Source organism: Myodes glareolus, chromosome 1, assembly GCF_982192425.1.
Source record: "Myodes glareolus chromosome 1, mMyoGla1.1, whole genome shotgun sequence".
NCBI lineage: Eukaryota > Metazoa > Chordata > Mammalia > Rodentia > Cricetidae > Myodes > Myodes glareolus.
In genome coordinates this window covers 30,729,692-30,743,619 of record NC_142026.1, presented here as the reverse complement: position 1 = coordinate 30,743,619, position 13,928 = coordinate 30,729,692, and the positions used below count along the sequence as shown (strand labels likewise).

The 13,928-nt window shown below is 49.0% G+C and overlaps 1 long non-coding RNA gene across 1 annotated transcript; it reads left to right on the top strand.

Annotated features, from left to right (window-relative positions):
* Nucleotides 1-2,497: 2,497 nt before the first annotated feature.
* LOC146896123 (uncharacterized) lies at nt 2,498-9,212 on the top strand. The gene is made up of 2 exons (XR_014999423.2): nt 2,498-2,918; nt 8,457-9,212. It is a non-coding gene; the product is annotated as an uncharacterized LOC146896123 (long non-coding RNA).
* The last annotated feature ends 4,716 nt before the right edge of the window (nt 9,213-13,928 follow it).

The following is a 13,928-nucleotide window of genomic DNA, read 5'->3' as shown; positions in this document are numbered from 1 at the left end:
AACAAAATTTTAATATCCTGCTGTTTCCTGTAAATCTCAGCAATTTCCCAATCAGGGCAGAGGTGAGCAAATCAAGCGGATGCCATCAGATGAGGGCCCTGTTTGGAGCACAGACGAAGAGCCCGCCACGAAGTGTGCAATGGCGTTGTGTGGTGCACACTCATGGACACTCACAGAGAACCGGCCTTAAGTTGACATCCCCTGTCCACGTGGAACAGCCCACAATTAGACGAGTTGTTGTCTTCTAACTCAGCTTGGCTCGTAAAGCTTCGGTTTGTTGGGTTGAATGGTCTCCAAATTCTGCAGAATCGTTGGCCTCACTTGTAAGCCTCCGCACTTTTCTGTGGATACCCAGGCCCGATTCAGGCGCGCGCTTTCCTGAACTCGAGTCCACGAGAATGGATGACTGTCCTGAGGGTTAAAACACACACAAACACAAGAGACCTGCTCACTTACCAAAGAGTAAATGGCCACTTTATTAAACTCAAGTCAGGTATTTATACCAGTGGGCAAGAGGGTTCAAAAGGGCACGGCCTCCTCCCATCAGGAGCAGTGGAAGGAGATTACAGGTGCCCGGAGCCTCAGGCAGAATCAGCTGGGGGAGGCAGGCGTATGGGGCCCACTGCTAGAACCTTGATTACAGGTGGAATCACCATAACAAAAGAGAGCCAAATTCTTCCTAAGCTATACCCTCAAGCCAGTGCTAGTGCAGAATCTCCAGGGAGCCAGAGGTCAAACGGCCCTGCGAATCACCAAGGAAGAAAAGGGAAAAAGACCTGGGTACCTACACTCACTCACTGAGCCTGACCTCAAAGGGGTGCTTGGTGCTGGGTGCACACGCTCATACACGCTCCGGGGACCTGCTTCGGTGGAGTGTCCCTGCTCTAGGTGTGGTCTGAGACCACCCATTGTGACTGCTACAATCCACCCTAAGGACTGTCCAGTGCTCAGCACAGTCACGTGTCTAAGGAGTATCTTCAAGGACCCCGTGGAGGACATAGAAGCCTCATCAGTCTTCTCAAGGATCACTGGGCAGCCTTGGCTCCTTGACACATGCAGTATATTCTATATGATCTCCACCTCCTTAGAACTCCACATGGACAAAGGGACACAGCTACTGTGTTGGAGTGGCAGCCACCTTGGAACCTATGTCCCACCATGACATCCTGGTGGTCATGTGGAAACATCATGACAATCTCTCTGGTCAGGCTTGGATCAGCGATCTTGAGGGTTTCCACCCAGGCATGAAGGTGTCAAGGTTTCGGTGCTCGGTGCTCGGGTCAGATAAGGGAGGATTTCATTGTGTTTCTATGTTACCTTTGAAAATAGTGAGAGAGGGAGGGATTTGAAGTTTTGACGAGGCTTCGTCTAGGATGTGGGCCCTAAGGATATGTGCTCAGGTAGGCACACACTGCAGAATCACACCTTAGCAATGCCTAGTTTCTCTTCTCTCAAGGACCTTTGGCCTCTCTAGTTGGGGTACCGGCATACAAGCCAAGTCATGCTGTAGTGTGATAAAATTCTCAATATAAGGTTGAGGGACTCAGTCACCTGGTGGCAATATCTAGTGTCCAGGAAGACTCTGGGGTAAGCGACTCCTCCACAGACTTCCAACGCAGAAGAAGTGCTGTTTAGGAGGCAGTAAGCCCTCAGTCTTATGAGTTTGGACAGCCAACAGAGTCATCGTCTTGGGATGAGCAAGTCTTTTAAAAGTTCACCTCAAAAGTAAACATACACCCCACAGGAGACGTGTTCAAATAAGGGCTCCTATTAATCGTTATAGGACAAGCCGTAGGGTGGATCCTAGCAGTCACAATGGGTGGTCTCAGACCACACCCGAGCAGTGACACCCCACCTAAGCAGATCCCCAGAGCATGTATGAGCCTGTCCACCCAGCACCAAGCACCCCTTTGAGGTCAGACTCAGTGAGTGAGGCCAGCAATTCTGAAGAGTTTGGAGAACATGCTAGATCAGTCCCCTCAAGTCTGAGTTGATAATTTCTTAGCTGGAGGTGTGTCTTGACACCCTGTCCAGTGTGCCTCAGGCGCCTTAGAAACAGACACCCCTGGGAGTCACACGTCCCCACTTGCCGTGTAAAAATAGTTTCACATCAACTTTTCTCACCAGCTCCTTCCTGTGGATACTCCAAGGAGGCTCTGAGAACTGAAGGCACAATCCAAGTGTCATCTCCTCCCTGTTTGCCACCTCCCTGCTCTGTGTGAAGACCCAGAGGGCTTTGTAGCCCCTGAGATGCTCCCGTGAAGATCAGTTAAAGACAGCAACAACAGCGAACAAACAAACACAGAAAACAGCAGGACAGGCTAAAATGTCACGAGATCCAGACACTACGTCCGCCCCCCCCCCCCCGCCGTGTCAGTGTGGGTGGGATCAACAGGGTCTCAGAGGGAAGGGCACCCACAGCGGCAAATGAGGGAGGAGGGTGTTGGGCTGTAAAGGTCTGCTTCCTGCCATGTGGCTGGCACTTCACACAGTTCTCTATCACCTACCCACTCTCTCCCTATCACCCTTGGCCTGTCTTCTGTGGTCTAGATGTGTACAGACAGACCATCTCTGCGTGCTGGAGCTGAGCAATTTCCTGGAAGGATAAAAACTGATGCTTAAAGCAGGGGCTGTCTGGACCAGCAGGGTAGGCTACTTATCCCATGCCTCTCCTTGTCGGCGTTCAGGACACCTTGAGTCACCTGTCTTTCTTATAAAGAGGTGACAGATGTATGTGGTCAAGCCTTGACACAGGCTTCCATGTGCTCCGTGCAGCCACCACATGCTGCAATTGCTTCTATGTGGTCAAGCCTTGATATAGACCTTTACGTGCCCTGTGCAGCTGCTACACGGCTACATGGCACTTGCTTCTAGATGCTGGCCTGGTAATGTGATCCTTGGGCTTGCTGGAAAAAGGAGTAAGTGTGCCTCAGCCGGATGGGGAAGGGATGACACTGGGCTGAGATGGTGGGACTAGCCGAGGTGTTGTATGACTTTTCCTGCGAAAATGTGAACATTTGTATGTCTTTTATATCAGCCGGGACTTGGGCATCAGACACCGCTCAAGTCGAGGATAATGAACCAGAAAGGTTTCTAGGGATGTTTATACGAGCCCGCTTCAGCCTGGGAAATGACTCCAAAACAGCATCCTTGATGTTCTTGTCCAGCTTGCAGGTAGCTTGACCAAAGAGAATGCTTCCCACCCCTCAGCAATGGCTTGTGCTTACATAACCTCGCTCTATAAAGGAGTGTTTTAAGGTCAGAAAAAAAATGGTTCCACGGCAAAAGGCCTGAGGACTCTGGCTGGGTGTGGTGCTGACGAGGAGAGCAAGCCCCTCCCCACTGCTGCTCCTAGGTATTCCAGTCTGAGCAGAGACTTTCGAGGGGCGGGGAACCCAAGAGGTAACAGTACAAATGAGGAGGGCAGTGAATACACAGAAAATGGTTTGGACTAATTCTGCAGACTTATTAAAATGCCAGATTGTATCAAGCAGAAAATTAAGCTTGAGCTTCTAGAATGTGGGTCTTATAATGGCACTGGACTTAGGGAGAGTCTTGGATGGGAAATGCCTTCAGTTGAGGTTGTAGCCCAGGAGGAGGGAGGAGATGGAGGTAATTCCAGAGTACCCAGGAGGCTGATCTATGCTGGTTATGACTGGGGGAGACTACGGCTGTAACCCAGACCTCTCACCAGAGTGTGGAAAGGTGAGGAACAGGCCTGTGGAGGACCGGGAAGGTGCTGTCTAAAATCTACCATCTTGGTTGTCCGTAAGGGCTGACGGTCTGGCCCATGTGAACTGCTGCGTTTCGGAGTTCAGGTTAGAGTTCTGGGCCAGAGCAATCTTTAATTACCATCAGCAGATGCATGTTAATTAAGGGCAGGAGAAGAAGTGAATTGCCCAGAGAGACTCTGAAAATGAAGAGGGACCAAGTCTGGCCCTGGAGAATATTAAGGTAATTAGGAGGTAGAGGAGAGATGACAGAAATGACTGAGAAGAGAGCCGGGCAGAGTGTGACCTTCTTGCCTGCCCTTCATTCTGGGCGAGCCCAGCTTGCAATGCCCTGAAGGCTCCGGGGGTGGGTGGGGTGGGATAGGGTAGGAAGGCTCATCAATTGTGGAGCATTGGAGGCCCCTAGAGGCTGAGAAACCACCTCAGTCAGACTTCTTCCCTTCCTGCTGTGGAATGGGGATCCAAGATGGGAGTCCCTTCCCTGACTCTAGTTGCTTCCTGTGGAAGACAGCACCCCCAAGCAAAAGCAGCACCCCCAAGTAAGAGATTAGCCTGAGAACCCATGCAGCTCCCTGGTCCTTTCCCTAGAACTTCTGGACCTGACAAACGGAGGCTAAATCTTCCAGCCCTGGGGATCTCAGAGGCTCTGATCACATAAGGCTTAGCCTTATTGCTAAGTCTGTTCATCATTTATCCATGGAGCCCCTGCACTTATTTAGGCTGGGACAGGAGAATAGAGTGGAAACAGCACACGGTTTGCACTGCCCTGGGACACACACTGGGACTGAGGGAACAGACAGGAGCATCACCAGGTCCTCAGCCATGGCCTATGACTAGGATCCAGGAAGGACGTCTTCACAATTTGACATGCCGGCATGTGACAAGAAGAGGACACAACCATATTGATTTGCACTCAGAACAGGGATCCGCTTGGCTAGCAGATCCTGAGCTACACAGCACAGGATATAGGTGCAAAGTGAAGGTGCCCAGGGCGGTGAAGTCAGGTGCTGGTCGTGTCATGTGACGTGAGGTCCTGTGTGCCACAGCCAAGGGACAAATTTCATCCTGGGAATCCTTGAGTTTGGAGAGTTTTGCTAATGACTTTGAAGCATCCCTTTGACAATGGGTACCCACCGAGGGAGGACATGGTGAATCTTTTGTATCTCTCAGTGTAAACACTGCCTTCTACATGTGGTTTGCCTGCTTGTATGTCTGCGCACCATGCACGTGCAACGTCTGTGGAAGCCAGAAGAGGATGCCAGATATTTTGGGATGGTTGTGAGCTGCCACCATGTGGGTGCTGGGAATCGAACCCAGGCCCTCTACAAGAGCAGCTACTGCTCTTGACTGCTGAGCCATCTCTCCAGCCCTTAACTCAATCGTTTTCAAAATTATCATCTCAAAAACAGTAACTGACAAATTTCCCTGCTGGGCTAACTGCCTGATATTGAAGGGGAAGGTGGACAAGAACCCTGAACTTACACAGAGAAGGGTCTGAGTCTGCTCATGGACCTGCCTATTTTGACCCTGGAAGAACAGGACAGAATGGATGTCTGTAAGGAGCACCTGCTCATGGGACAAACGAAGCTTTAGAACCATTTCTGAAAGTACCCTTGAGGCCATACCTATTGGTACATTTGGCCTAGAATCTGTAATAAGGTCATCTGACAGTAGTTTCTGGGGGGGAAAGTGAAAGATCACATAATATATTCAGGATCTCGTCGTACGTTGCTGGATGTGTTAGGTTTCAAGGGACCGAGAGAAGAGCAACTAGGATTCCTGTCATGGCCCCTCTTGCCCATCTTTCTAGAAGGACTCCATTTTTGCCACTTGATGTTCCTATAAACAGTTTCATTGTATCTGTTTTTTCCTGGTGATCCCAATACTCACCCTCATTCAGTCTCTAGATGGGAGCAGGCAGAGAACAGGGTATGGTGTGCTTTCTCTGCCTTAGAGCCGGTTCCGCACCTGTGGGCCACAGACAAGGGGCAAACCTCTCCCTTTCCCCAGTCAGGATTCATGGCAGGCCAGACAGGACTGGTGTTAGGTCCTCCTGACCTCACAGGGTTCTGAGGGCCTGAGAGGGAAGTCAGTGTCCTCCCAGCCCAGGGCCTGCTACATCTGGCATGGGGCAAAGTCCATCTTGTGCACTTAGTAAACCACAAACCACAAATGACTTTGATTCAACATTCTTTTGCAAGTGGTTGGGTCTGAAGGACACACTTAATCCTGAACACCAGTAAAAGGACATAGAAGACCCTGCCAATGACACACTGTACGGGAAGACACAATCACTGTGGCTAGTGTTAGAATCTGCCCACTGCCTCCTCCAGATAGAAGTGCCTTGCTGCCCCCTAACATTCAGCCAAAGAGCAGTGACAATGAGTCCCTGGTCCATAGATTAGGCCATTGATAAGACACATCTATCTACACAGTTTTGTTTTTCCTAGAAAGGGATTGTTTAGATGAAAACTATCGGACAGCAAAGAACCTCTCCAGTTGAAACGAAAAAGAGTTCATCAAAGGACACAAAGTACTCTTGGAGAACCTGACTGTCAACACTGGAATGCCACCAACCACTGCCGATTGGTCCCCTGTTCTCACCCCTGTTTCCCTGCCTGCTTCTGCTTCCTCTCCCAGTGCCTGTGGTGTTATCCTCTCTGGAGGGCCCCACTGTTGCTGCTGCAACTTAACATCACCTCACACCTGTCTTTGCAATGCTGAGGTGCCAGTTCGAAGCAACAACATTATGTGAACTTCTTGTCACTGATGTGGCACTGGGCACTGGCTTAACACCGAGTCAGATGCCTTACAGCATTCAAGGTGTAGCATTTAGTAAACTCAGTGCCAATGCAGCCTTTCAAATCCCCAAACACGTCCGTCTTCTCAAAAGCAAATCCCACACCCACGAAGCGGCCAGTATTACTGCTCCTCCTGACTTAGCCATCCTCAGTCTGCTATCTGTCTGTGGATATTCTTCTGGGGTTGTGTGGGAATGGAATCCCTGCACAGGTACTCCCTCCTGACTAGCTTCTCTCCCTCAGTGTGGTGTTTTTAGGCTAATCAATATTGGATTGGATATTCAGAGCCTTTTATGGCCAAATAACATCCCATTGCCTGGAGAGACCTCTTTTGCTTTATCCATTGCTCACTCATGGCTACGAGAATAAGATTTATGATAGCGCACAGGGGTGCTGTGACCACGCACTCGTGGCCGGCAGGGCTTGCCGGGCTATGTGGTCATTCCTTTCAAATTACTGAAGACTTACAGGAAGCCACGGCTTTATCACACTGCATCACAGGTGCCTGCCTCCAAGTTCCAACTGCCTAGTTCCTTTGGTGAGATCTAGGTAGCCAGAGGGAATGGGCCTAATCCACTTACATGTGTAGTAGAGCGAGATCAGAGCTACAGGGGTGCAGAAGCAATGGGGCTGCCCCAGCAGTGCAAAGTGGAGAGGATCTGAAGGTAGCAGCGCTGCCGGAATAGGAGGCTTTTCTGTCAGCCATTAAGGACCTCCTCCCTGGAGCCACCTTCTGCCTTTGGAATCTCCCCCACAACTCTACCTGCCCCCCCACCGTGTGTGTGTGTGTGTGTGTGTGTGTGTGTGTGTGTGTGTTTAGCAATCCTCAGACACCTGCTCTTTTGACTCACAAGCCACCCACTTTTGCGTCATTGTTTCTACAACATCACATAAATGTGTGATGTTTACCATAACAATGCGTTTGAATGGCTGTTTTCCGAAGTCTTCTGACTGAACAAAATAAAACCCCAAACCCACCACAATTTTCTGTTCATGGGGTGTGTGACTTCTATAAACATTGCACATTAATAATGCAGAATGGAGGCCAGCCCTGGAGACAAGCCTCCTTAATGCAACTGAACGCCATGAATAAGTAATTCTTCACTGGGAGCCAAAGGTGTATTCCGAGTGAAGAGGCTCTGACATTTCCATTCATGACAGATGCCTCCTCTGTGTTGAAAATAAAAGGCAAATTATTTCCCACCCCTCAAAAACAAGTATTTACACATATGTTAGAATGAAAAAAATAAAGCCACAAGCTGCATAATACTGAGTCTCCGGAATGGTTTTTTTAAATGTTCTAAATATGTTCACAAATCTGGAACAAGGATCTAGTTGCTTAAGACACATGAGGGCCAGAATTTTATCTTAAGTACTGATGGGGGAAAAAACTACTTAAAAATAAAGCGCACACGTGTTCCTCTGTGTGTGTGTGTGTGTGTGTGTGTGTGTGTGTGTGCTCACGCACGTGTGTGCATGCGCACATGCACGTGTATGTGTTTGCATGGTAATGGGGGTCTGTGTGGAGGTCAGAGGATGACCTCAGGTGCTTGTCCACCATCCACCTCTCTTTGCTCACAGCTGCATGCTCCAGGCTGGCTAGCTGGAAGTGGACTCTGGGGCAGTCTCCTGTCTCTGTGCCCCACCTGCACTGAGATTGCCCTCTCAATCCTTTCCATGGATCCCAGGGACCTGAACTCAGGTTGTTACACTTACAGAGCAAGCAGGCGCTTCAACACCTGAGCCACCACCCAGCCCCAATGTTCTTTGAAACCACAGATATGCATAGCATCTGTGAGAAAATGGAGAATTAATCACTGTCATGATGAAAAATATTAATCTTGCTTTAAAAAACCCATATTATCAAAAAGGCCACACAGCCACAGTCACGCAACGCTGCTTTTTGTTGTTGTTGTTTCGGCAGAGCGAAGAGCTGCTAACCAGAAAGAGTCTCCAGGCGCTCGTGAACTCTGTGGAGTGCGACTCCAGGCCTGTGTTTTATAAGAATGCCGTCTCTTCTGCCCTTCCAGTTATTTCCAGTTCTTGCTTCTACTATAAATATTCTAACCAAGGCAATTTTGCACCGAAGCATTGCACTTTGAAGTCTCCTCTCAGATCAAACTTCTAGAAGAATTAACAAACGAGAATTCCAGAAGGCACAGGCGCGTCTAGTGACAAATGATTTTTGTACAGCCAGGGTTGTGAGTAGATTGACTGTAACAAATGCTGGTGGGCATTGGGCACTTTTAGCTTGTAAGCACCTCTGTGGCTTCGCTCATGGACTCACATTGCTGTGTGGATGTCTGTGATAGGATGCTGAGGTTCAGTTTTCCCCTTTAGTTATTGTAGCAAAGGAAGACACCTGCGCAAACCATTGTTGGTCATTTGAAAAATCATAATTTGTATATATTCAACTGCATGTTTGTCCATTTCATTGGCACTTCAGTGCCTTTGTATGAACATATATGTGAATTATTTAAATATTACTGATGTTTAAGCTGCACATGGCAGTGAGTACCAGCAACCACAGAGCTGGGGAGATAGAGGGAGGACCAGGATTCCACAGGTTATCTTTGGTTAGATAATAGTTTGAGCTATCCTGGGCTACATGAGACCCTGTGTCAAACAAACAAAATTGAATGTGTTTAAAATTTTAAAGTAAATATTACCGAAATTTCAATTTTTTTATATGTTCGAATCATTTGGAATGCAATGTGTGACTCGCAGCTTTGAGTAGAGAATACTTGCCATCCACTGTTGTGAGCTCTGTCCGGCTCAACTGCATACGTGGTCAACCCCAAAACTGTAAAAACTACAACTCTCCTATCCTTCCCGGGGCTGTGGTGACAGGATCCACCACGCTCTGCTTTCACCTGGGAGCTCGTGGGGGAAGGGGTCCAATCTCAGTTCTCACATTTGAGCAGCAAGCACTTTACCTGGGGGCCTTGGACCGAGACCGAGACAGATCCCCGACAGACAGAGAGAAAAGGATAACAAAATGACCAGCTTCTGGCACGTTCTTCACTCTTGTGAGCTGAGATAAAGGCCTGGGGATCATTTTCTCTTACCAGCAGGGTCCGCCTCCTGGTAGATGGATCCAGTAAGTCCAAGGCTGGACAAGGTTATGATTATCCCACATTTGGAACCTGTTAGCCTCCCTGTCTTTGCTCAAACTGGCCATGCCAAAATTAGAGGGAAAAAAAAGCCCTCAAAGGTCCTTAAAATCCCCAGCTCTCAAGGGAAGCTGGCTTGGGCTTCCCAGGCCCCCTCTGCTTCACACAGGGCTGTCCTCACTGTGTTTCTTCAGCTTTAACAAATGCCTTTCTTCACCTGCTGATTCTGCCCGAGTCTGAGATTTTCCCTGCTGTTACCTGCCACGCTTGAGATTTCCCCCACCTTTTAATCCTTTAACTGGCTGAGAAAATGAACCAGATCCAGACCCCAGATGGTAACATGCCCACTGTGCCATCTCTGCAGCCCTACACTTAGATTTCTTTTAAGCCTGTTTTGTTCTGGTCCACCTGGAATTGCTGTTGGAGTATGGTTCTGCCTGGGTCTGAGTGGCTCTTTTGACAAAGAGTAACCACCAGACACTGATGACTGGGGACACAGTCAATACCTGGCTCAAATTTCTTCACTAATAAGAGGTCTGAGAGCTGCTATGGGCTACACTAATAGGTTTGTCCATGCCAAGCCTGTTTTGTAAATGTCCTGCTGGTGTCAGCTGAGGAGAAAGGCAGCTCTAGCATCGGGAACAAGTCCGAAACAGCCTCTTGCACAGCACAGAGGGCTTCTCAGAGCCGGACAGGCCTCAGACAGGGCCACACTGTGCCCATGATAGAGGAAAACAAACTGCATTCCATTGCAGGTCTGAACGTGGGGAGAATGAAGACCGCCGTGCCAGTCACGAATGGCGGACTCTCTTTGTCCTGCCTCGTATGACTGACCACTGTCCCTCAAGTCACAGCTGTATCTCTTCTAGCCTGCAATCATAGGATTGCCCCGTGGCTGACAGCCCCATGCGGAGCGTTTACCTAGAGGAAAACGATGACAGTCTGATGTAGGATCAGACTCAGGATGACTGGAGCTTGTGAAGAATTGCTTTGGGGTCCCTGGGGACAAACTTGTTCTTTTTCTGGTTCCCGCCCTTTCTAAGACCCCCAGGTCTGTGTCACTCAGTACCCCCCCACCAGGTGACAGAGGGAAAACGTTGCCTTAGACATGACAAGTCTTCCAACCTTGGTCTGGTCTCCTGTTCATCTCTGGTGTGAAGAACTTGTGTTCTGTTCTCTGTTGCTAGTCAGGGACCTGTCTTGTTCCCGTGGCTTCCTTTGAAATGGTAAAGAGCCATCAGTCTCTGGAGGATGCTAGGCTGGGGAGAAAAGTCCTAATAAGCCCATCCATATGTTGGCATATGGATGGGGAGACAGGAAGCTCATCTTTTTAGGAACCAACCCCTGGTAAAAGAGAGGAACCCCAACATTCAAAGCCAGAACTCTCTCTGATAACGGCCCTCCACTGTCTGAGTTGAGGAGGGCTCTGTCCCCTCTTAGGAAATGAGAACCATTTCTAAAGTGACCCATTTGCCAGATAAAGGACTGGCCTTTCTGCTTCCATTACAGCCAGTGGGATAAAGTGATAGTGATAATAATGGCTTTATCTACCTAGTCTGACTATTGGTATCAAGATTATGCCTGGCCTGTGGTCCTGTTTAGAATTCCGAGGCTGAAGTTGGTTTTCTGTTTTCATATGCATTACCACTCCACCTTATCCTGGAGCGCCTAGGCAGAGGATGACCATTTGGAAAAGGCGGGACCATACCTTTACTGGCTCCCATGTCTTCTCTCCATTCAATCGTCTTTTTGCCCCCATAGCTGGTCTTCTGGATATGGAACTTTTCCTGAAGGCATGCGTTCCCCTGGGGTAATAGGCCAATGAACTCCAAGGACAGCCTATAAGGGAAACCCTGATTTTCTCCTTTTCCAATTTGGCAATCTGTGTTTTATTGATTGACTCAGGAGACATTACACTGAGTGCCTCTGGAACTCTGCAGACAGTTCAGTACCTGGGGCAGGAGGATGAGAGATTAGCATATGAAAGATGCCAGATGTGCTGGCTAGTTTTGTGTCAAAACTTCTGCTACAAGCTAGAGTCAACTGGGAAAAAGAAAATGCCACTGAGAAAAATGTTCCCACCAGATTGGCCTGGAGGGCATTTTCTTGATAGGATGTGATGTGATGTGATGTGAGAGGGCTCCTGGCACTGTGGGTAGTGCTGGCCCGGGCTGGTGGTCCTGGGTGCTATAAGAAAACAGGCTGAGCAAGCCATGGAGAGCAAGCCAGTAAACAGCACCCATCCATGACCTCTGCATCAACTCCTGCCTCCAGGTTCCTGCCTTGAGTTCCAGTCCTGACTTCTCTTCATGATGGATTTCAAGCCGTGAGATGAAACAAACCCTTCCCTTCTCAAGATGCTTAATAATTCCATCGCAGTAATAGAAATCTTAACTAAAACACCAGCCAATGAGAAAGGCTGGAGCTCTCAGAGCAGGGATACATTCAACAAAGGGGAACATGCACAGAAAAGGCTCGTGGTATGCAAAGGGCCCACAGAAAGGGTCATGAGGCTGAGGCAGTGGTTATGAAGATTCCCTCCTTCTCTCTTCTGACAGGACCTCAAGAAGCCGAGGCTGACTTTGACCTCACTATGTAGTTGGGGATGACTTTAAACTTCTCATCTTCCTGCCTCCACTTCCTGAGTGCTAGGATTACAGTTGTGCACTGTGCCCAGTTTATGCGTGCAGGGGAATTGAACCCTGGGATTTCATGTATGTGGGCCATGCACTCTCTTGACCTGGTTACGTCCCTCTACTTTTTCCATACATGCCTATAACATGGCTCACTAATAGTTCCGCTCTTGCTACACTGTTTCTCTGCTCTCGGCCTGGTGGATATAGAAATGGAGGAGATCCCTGATTCAGGGAAATAGCTGATACCTTTCAGGAATTAGCTTCATTAGGGCAGGGAATCTAGAGACCACTACTGTTGTACTTCGTACTGTGACCAGTTCAATTTTGTTCAAAAAATCATAGCAGGGTCTTAACAGGGAGGAAAGGTTACCCTTTAAAACCTAGAGAGATGCCTCCTTAAGAGGCATAATTTAAAGTAAGAGTTAGAGAGACACAGCAAGCGGATGATGATGGGAGGGCAGGGAAACTTCCAGAGAAATCCCCTGGACAACAGCAACCTTTTAGATCCGTTCATGGTGTGATGAGAAGTTTCACAACACTTGCTTTAGTTCAGCGCCACACACCTGACAAAGATCCTGGAGGACGGACCACAAGTTAGGGGTGGCTGTTAGGCCACACACAAAGCTTCTGTCCCAGCAGAAGAGCTGCTGGGAGGCGTGGCCTGATTTCTTCAGGCCTTGGGATCTGGCTTCTTAGAGTGACTAGTGTCTGAAGTGGGCAGTTCATGATCTAATGTCCACGAGGTGGCTTAGGCAGGACCCCAGAGCAGGCCACCTTGAGAAAGAGTTCTCTGATCTTTGAAGATGGAATTAGGGTGAAATTCCCACCTGTCCACGTGAATGAAGCACCTGTGTCCGTGGGTGTCTGTGGGCTTTCTTCTTCAATAGCTCCCCCCACCCCACCTCTAGAAAATAGTAAGAAATAACTGGGAGATTAGTATCTGACCCAGACAGAGGTGACTCACCTCTAATTGTTATGCATGATCCTAATTGTTATTCTTTTGGCCCTTTAAGGGATAAGCCACACCCACTCCCGGTGACCCCTGACCTCTCCCCTCCATTTTGGAACACACTCTCTTTCTGTCCTCTTGGGGTTGTGCACATCCCCCATTTCTCTCTCTCTCTCTTTCTCTTTCCCCCTCTCTCTCTTTCTCTCTCTCTTTCTGACTCTCTTTCTCTCTATCTCTCCCTCTCTCTCCCCCTACCCTCCCTTTCCCCTTCCCTTCCATAATCCCCTGAATAAGTATTTCAGTCTCACTCTACATGTTGAGTCTGTCCTTTCTCTATGTCTCCTGTCTCCCAGACCTGCGAGCTGTCTCTGCCGGCTCACTGCATGGCCCTGTGAGCTCTCCGCCTGCTCACATGGCCCCCACAGTCGTCTCTACCTTGGGACTGGCTGCTCTTAGAGTCCACTGCCTACCTACAGCTGCCACTGGGGCACGCCAGCATATTTTTAAAGTATAAAATTGGTGCCAGACTTGAGGAATTTGACCGCCCCAGACCTCCACCCGTAGGGCTGGGTTTTCCAGCTCCGACTTCTAGGGACAGAATTGGAACCGAGGATCTCCTCAACAATGACCCACATGTTCCATCTGCCTGGGTGCAGACCCTCCTAACAACACCGGCTTCTAATCATGAGTTTCCCCAT